The 6,664-nt window shown below is 36.3% G+C and overlaps 1 long non-coding RNA gene across 2 annotated transcripts; it reads right to left on the reverse strand.

Moving 5' to 3' along the window:
• Window positions 1-3,464: 3,464 nt before the first annotated feature.
• LOC122519123 lies at window positions 3,465-5,927 on the reverse strand. 2 transcript variants are annotated; one of them, XR_006304254.1, is made up of 3 exons: window positions 5,566-5,927; window positions 5,210-5,398; window positions 3,465-3,807 (listed from the first exon to the last, which is right to left on the reverse strand). It is a non-coding gene; the product is annotated as an uncharacterized LOC122519123 (long non-coding RNA). The 2 variants fall into 2 exon arrangements; XR_006304255.1 differs by lacking the exon at window positions 3,465-3,807 and adding an exon at window positions 4,798-5,125.
• Window positions 5,928-6,664: the final 737 nt, after the last annotated feature.

A 6,664-nucleotide genomic window follows, 5' to 3' on the forward strand; every position in this document is an offset into this window, starting at 1 on the left:
TCATTCTTGAGAATTCATTAAAGTAGATCATTGATTAAACCGTCAAATAAATTACCGTAAGATCTTCGATAAATTCTATTAATATATTTCTAAGGATCGCGAGATAATAAATAATTGTTTTCATTTTTATGTTAAATTTCTTAACTGATTAATCGTTCGTACGATAATATAAGAAAAGAAAAGATATCGGCAATTTGTAAGAAGAAAATATTAGCCATTTATACGAAATAGAATTCAATTAGCTTATTACTCCCAACATCGATATTTTGGAATACTTTTGATCAATATTTATAATAACATAATTAAAATCATTATATAACTCTGACACACAAATCTAACGCAATCTATTTGTAATTGATTATACTTAAAAAGAAAAAACAAAAAAAACTATTAACATATACCGATCATTAATAAATAAAAAGATATTTAAATTGATTGGATACTCGAAAATATAAATAAAACAACGCTACTTGTATTATTCCACTTCCGTGCGTACACTTAGAAATAATCGCTTTCCCCACGACGACGGTTGGACATAATCAATGCGTTTACTCGGTTACTTCGGTGGATAAGAAAAGGAGAGGAAAGAGGGGGATAAACGGAGGGAGTGTAACTACTACTACTACTACTACTACCACTACTACTACTATTACAACTACTATACGAAGAAGTCGGGGACACTCCTCTATTTCAAGTTCGGGATCGTTTGAATTACGAGGCTGTGTGTTGCACGCTGCGTGCTACGGAGTCCTTTCTGTGAGTGGCGTGGCGTGCGAACGGCGACCCTCCTATAAATCTTCATTTAGCGGCCGTGCGCTCTCCGAGGGAGTCGTCGCGACCGAGTCCGATCTTAGGAGAGCTCTTTCGAACCGTTGGAATTTCATGCAGCTACGTACATACTAACCTTAGTCTACGGGTAGAAAGGAAATCCATTCCTCCTATCAAGGAGAGACACAACTCGAATAAAGGGATCCGCTATTCGTCTTTCAATTTTATCTTATTTATTTATAAGATTAACACCAAAAACCAAAACCAATACGATCTTATATTACGTTTCTTTATTAAATGAATCATGTTTTTTTTTTTATTTTTCTCTTTACGTATAAATGTATATATTACCCACTCGACACCCTTTGTAATATTTATCCGATAATAACGACTCGTGCGAAAGTTAAGATAAAATAAATATGTATGTCGTATGAACGGGAGAAAAGAGAATTTGCGAATTCGACCGTGTGTGTCCTTGGGCTACCCGCAGAAAATTACTAAAGCAAAAAAAGTATTACACATCTTCTCATTACGAGCTTCTCCGAAATGTCGTGCGTTCGATAAGTTTTCGTCAACCGCAGACAGGATGCGTGGAAGAATGTATCCGTGCCTTCTTTCTCCTCTGCTACAATGTTCTTATTTCTTTATTTCATCCTTGTCTGTTTCCATAGTTCGAATCGTTACTTCTTCGAGTTGTTTCTTTTTTTATTTTCTTTACCCGTTTCTTTCAAAATGGACGGAAATCAATTTCGTTCTCTCTTACATGCTAATCTTCGTGTTTCTATTTTCTATTTGATAGTTTCTCCTTGAACGAACGAATAAACGAACGAACCTTGCTCTCGATCAGTAGAAACAAGATAAGAGAGAGAAAGAGAGAGAGAGAGAAAGAGAGAAAGAAGCTTGGTAATACCTATTTACTTACTATACACATTTCTCCATCTCTTTCTATCCTTTTGAATGAAGCTTCGGTCAAGTTACCGGTGCACCGGCAGCGTTAACCTCTCCTCTGCGGATTAATTCGAGATCCCGCTTATATTCTATCCAGTCGGGTGTGGTTGTGCGAATCCCCATGAGCACGCAGTCCTCCTTGGGGTCACGCTATCGCGACCTCTATCGTCCAAATATTTACGATCACCATCCGCACTCGACTTTATGACCGCCGACTTTCATTCGCGACACGCCGTAAACAGCCTCATGGCTTTTTCCACGCACACGTACCGCATATATATACACATACGCATATATATTCTCGTATTTTCTTTCTTTCTTTCTTTTTCTCTTTTTGCTTTTTTTTTTATCGTTCAGTAGATATATATATATTTACTGAACAATATATATGTATATATTATTTGACTATTTAGAAAAATCTTTCATTATAATACTTTGCAATAATTTTATTAAAAATATGACAATACGAGTTTTATGTGAGTTTCTTTTTTTACCTTTTTCCGCTAAGTAAGTTTTACAGTGCACAATATAATTTTTTTTTTCATTTAAATTCATTCTGTTCTATTACATTTTTCCATACTGTAATATTATTCAGTAAAAATAAACATAAAATACAAAATATCGTATATGTAAAGTTACTGTTGAGAAAATAAAAATAAAAAAAGGAAAAAACTTTTGGGGATAACTTAATAATTGGGACGTGGATAGTTTGAAATATATTTGACAAAAAAAAAAGAAAATTGTATTTCCAACATAAAAAATGTTTTTATTTTCAAGAATACGAATAATAATACTTCGGCCATTCGTTCGAGAAATTATTTAAATCTATCGTTCGTTTATTCGTACATGATAATAATATAAAGTCATTCCATGCGAGAGAAGGAAGGTATAAGAATAAAAACGTTGAAAATAACGTACGTATAATTCGTATTATCATGCGTAGCTCAAATCGCATCGGACTCTTTTATCCGGAATATTTCGTTCTTATCTTTTGGAAGGTAATACTCTTGGTAAGATTATGGTGCCGTCACGCGCGGGGATGCGCGAACACGCTCGTCATAAAAAGTAAGGTTTATCGTACGACTTTATTCGATCGTGGATCGTCGTCTACTACCATCGTTCCCTCTTACTTCGATTATTTTTCATTCGTTAACGAGCACTTAAATACCTACCTTCAGACTGAAAACCGTAGAGAGATACAAACGGACGATATGGATAAAATGACAAAACACTGATCGAATCGTCGATCATCGTATTCTCAGAGAATCCTGGAAACCGGATAAATAATTCTTCATGAATAAAATATAACGCTCGTTAGAACACGATGAGGTCTTTTAAGAGAAAGAACCTCTTTTCTCATGATCCATCGACGAATGATGATGATGATGATGATGATGATGATGATGATGATGATGATGGAGAAAGAGAAGAATAAAAGATAAAGAGAGAGAGAGAGATAGAAATATCATTTGGTGTTTGTGTTTGATCCCTTATGATCTTTATATTTTTCTCGCGATCTTACAATCTATCGAATGCTTATCGAAAGGCACAGTTAAGAATATATAACCGGGGCGCTTGTCTTACCTTCTATTCAAGGTCGAATCAGGAAAGGAAAGTCAGCCTCGGCAGGTGGTACGTGCTCTGAAATTGACACCGTGATCTCTTTCTCTCGCGGCCCGTACATGTCAAAGAACAGGCATCGTTTGATCATTTTCCATTCCCTCTCTCTTTTTTTCTGTTAGATTTTATTTCGGAGTAAGTTAATGTTGTATTAATTCTTTACGATCTTCGACGAGTCTTTTGAGAACAACATTAAAGATTCCTATTATACCGCGTGTTACATTTGATTATCGTTAAGCAAAATAAAGCATCGAAATGGTTTTATATAGTTTAACGAAGTATATATGTAAGTATACTTAGGTAGTTTATACATGCACGCGTGTATAAACTACCACGTAGAAGCAGTATGGGTTGGTTGTATACCGTATACGCAGGTGTTCCCTGGAGCTGGATCGCGCATAAAACCGGATGTAATAAATCGAACACGGTGAAAACGCTGAAGCAGCGCCTATCACCGCCCGATGACACGCTCTGGAAAACGTAAAGCTGTGTTGCTGTTACTTGTATACGTATGTATGTAACTCGTTGATGATGATGATGATGATGATGATCCTTCGCAAAAATCACTATCCGAGATCGTATCGGAGCAAACAATTTTCTTACCGATCTCTCTCTACATCGGAGAGATTCTATGGAAAAGCTGGAAACTCGATGTTAAACGGTTTCTATTCTGGCCTTTCAATTTACCCATATCGACTAAAATAATCGAGATTCGACGAAGCATAACGTCAAAAGGATGTGTATGTTAACTTAAATATACGTGTGTATGTGTGTGTGTGTGTGTATAAATATGTAATACGTCGTCCGATTTCTTTACTCGTGTGTGTGTTCTTTCGATTATTCGACGATAGATATGAAATTAAAAAAAAAAATGAAATAAAAAATAAAAAATAAAAAACAAAACGACAAGGTGGCACGAATAATCGTGATATATGTAAGTATTTAATTTATCTCTCAGAAACCCGAGGCCCGGTCGGACGGGAATCGGCGCGTGATCTGAAACAATTCAAATCCCAATCTTATATATGAGAACACGCGGAAACGTGTTGCGCGCATATTGCTACACGGAATTTAATTGATACGTGATCGGTAGCCCGTTGCGGATTCTTTCTTTATTCTTTTCCTTTCTTATCTTTTCTTTTTTCTTTCTTTCTCTTTTTTACCTTCCTCTACCTTTCGTTACACCATACAATCACTGCGTAACAGTTTCTTTAAGATTCCTGAGCGCCATCAGCCGGATCACGAGCACTCTTTTCGTTAACGACTTTGGTAATAATCACTAATAAATTCCAACTCGGAATTGTTTTACGACTTTACAAGGACATACCGAATATATAATGTGTTTTTTCTTTCTTTTTTCATTTTTTTGTTTTTTCTCTCTCTTCTCCATAGTATCTTTTTATGTTTCCTATCTTTTTTTTGTTTTTTTTTCTTTTTCCAAAAATTATTACAACTCGTAATAAGACATTGAGTATTTAAAATTTATTTATTTTATAAATTTCTTGATTTTTTTTTTTAAGCATCAGGGACACACAGCGCCGCTAATCGTAGACGAATACACTACTACAGCTAAAAAAATAAGTATCTATGTGATATTTCTATCCGCTTTTTTTCGCAAACGGCTGAATATATACGCCATGTTTAAAGACACAATGAATATTCTCATCTACTACTACCAGTGTGTAAAATTTAAAAATAATTGGAGGGGGTCCTACCTGCTGATTCTCCCTTGGTTAGTTCTCGACCCGAAATTTTTATTTTTATCTCGCAAAGAGTGTCTTAACGTTTCCTTATTGTTTTACAAAAATTAATAAATCTCTTGGTAAAACATCAAGTTTTTAATATTTATATGTATAAATACTTTATATCTTACCAATTGTTTTTTTGGGGGTTATTTTATCCACATTCTTAATCTCTCTCCCTCTCCTCTCTTTTTCTTCTTAGATCTTGACCCGAAGGACCAATTGAAAGGGGCGGCAAACACAAGAAGAAGGCGGCGGCGGCAACAGTATGTACAAGCCGGTAAATCGCAGCCGGATATCCTCGGTGACTTTAGTCGGCACTGTAAGGTGATAACGATACGGTACATTAACGGCCGCGTGAATTTCCCATTAGTCATCGGCGGTGCCCGCTGTAATTTCTAGCACGCGTTGCTCGTACTTACATACTTACCTATATATATATATATACATATACGTATATAATACCAATACACGTTAACAAACATACCTAGGGTAGAGTGACACTAAAGCAAGGAAAATAACCACTTCTTTGAAAACTTTTTATTTCACCTCCCACATCACAATCTTTCATCTAACAGGCGGTAGTTACAATGGAATGTTTAAATCGTTTCTCGTTCGACGTCGTCGTAGTAGTTGTCGTTGTTGTCGTTGTTGTTGTTGGGCTACCGAACGTGTCCTATTAATATCACGTTATCCACTAACACTTGGAAAAGAAAGAGCCAAGGGAATTAACGAACGTTTCTTTGAGGATAGAACGGGTTAATGCACGGTTTTAATGCTGGCCGCGACTGTACGCTGAAATATGAAGACAGCTGGTCCAATGGCGTCTTCGCTCCGAGAACTCCGCATCTACTCTACGTGAAACACGTCTATCGTGTATGTATTAGTATATATTTATATATATGTATAACATCGAGGAACATATATAACTACGTCGAATAATAAATTAATCGAACAGAGTGTCCGTTCGAGCGTCCGATCGACTATCGACCTGTGTCTTCCGATATTATTAATACTCCTCGTCTAGAAACCCGACCGATTATGTTATAGAAATAAAGTGAAAGAAAGAGATAGGTAAGAAAGTTATGACGTACGATCCCGTACGTAAGAAACGACACGATTCATTAGGAAGACAATAGTTATCTATAGAAATGATCGATCTCTATCTATCTATTTCGTGATACTATGTGGAATATAATGACGGTGAATAAGAAGAAACAGAGGAAGATGTAACTCGAAACTTTTGCTTTAAAACTACCGATCAATCTTAAAACCCAGAACGACTCTTGGGGAATCTTTCTTATTCGATACATCGATTTCTCGCGTTCTTCGAAAGCCCGGAACGAAATAAGAAACGGAGATAGCGTAAACTTCAGATCGTAAGTCCTCGTCCTCGTCCTCGTCCTCGTCCTCGTCCTCGTCTTCGTCTTCGTTCGTTCTTTCGTTGCAAAAAATGTTCCGAGGGATCAGTCCTTCCAGATTCTCAAAGCGGTATCCCTTTTCGTATGCGAAAAAGGTGGAGAACTCTACTCTCCTCTCTTCTTTATTTCGTTCTTTATCTTTCTTTCTCTCTTTTCCTTTCTCTC

This window comes from Polistes fuscatus, unplaced genomic scaffold (genome assembly GCF_010416935.1).
Source record: "Polistes fuscatus isolate 324 unplaced genomic scaffold, CU_Pfus_HIC Scaffold3, whole genome shotgun sequence".
Lineage (NCBI taxonomy): Eukaryota > Metazoa > Arthropoda > Insecta > Hymenoptera > Vespidae > Polistes > Polistes fuscatus.